Genomic DNA, 236 nt, shown 5'->3' on the forward strand with positions numbered 1-236 from the left:
TATATATATTATGGCTGTCAATAGATTCAAACTTTTAATCTGATTAATCGCATCCTTTTTCTGCGATTAATCACGATTAATCGCACACTTCATGAAATTAAGAATAGACCATTTATATTTTTTCAAATGTTTATTTTGTCATCTTTTGCTATATCCAGTAAAGTAAACCAAAAGATTGAAGGGTGATTCTCAAAAATCTATATTTTCTGCAAGCTTTTTTCAAGATAAATTTAGAT

The sequence above is a fragment of the Sinocyclocheilus anshuiensis genome, unplaced genomic scaffold (genome assembly GCF_001515605.1).
Source record: "Sinocyclocheilus anshuiensis isolate Anshui unplaced genomic scaffold, SAMN03320099.WGS_v1.1 scaffold25, whole genome shotgun sequence".
Lineage (NCBI taxonomy): Eukaryota > Metazoa > Chordata > Actinopteri > Cypriniformes > Cyprinidae > Sinocyclocheilus > Sinocyclocheilus anshuiensis.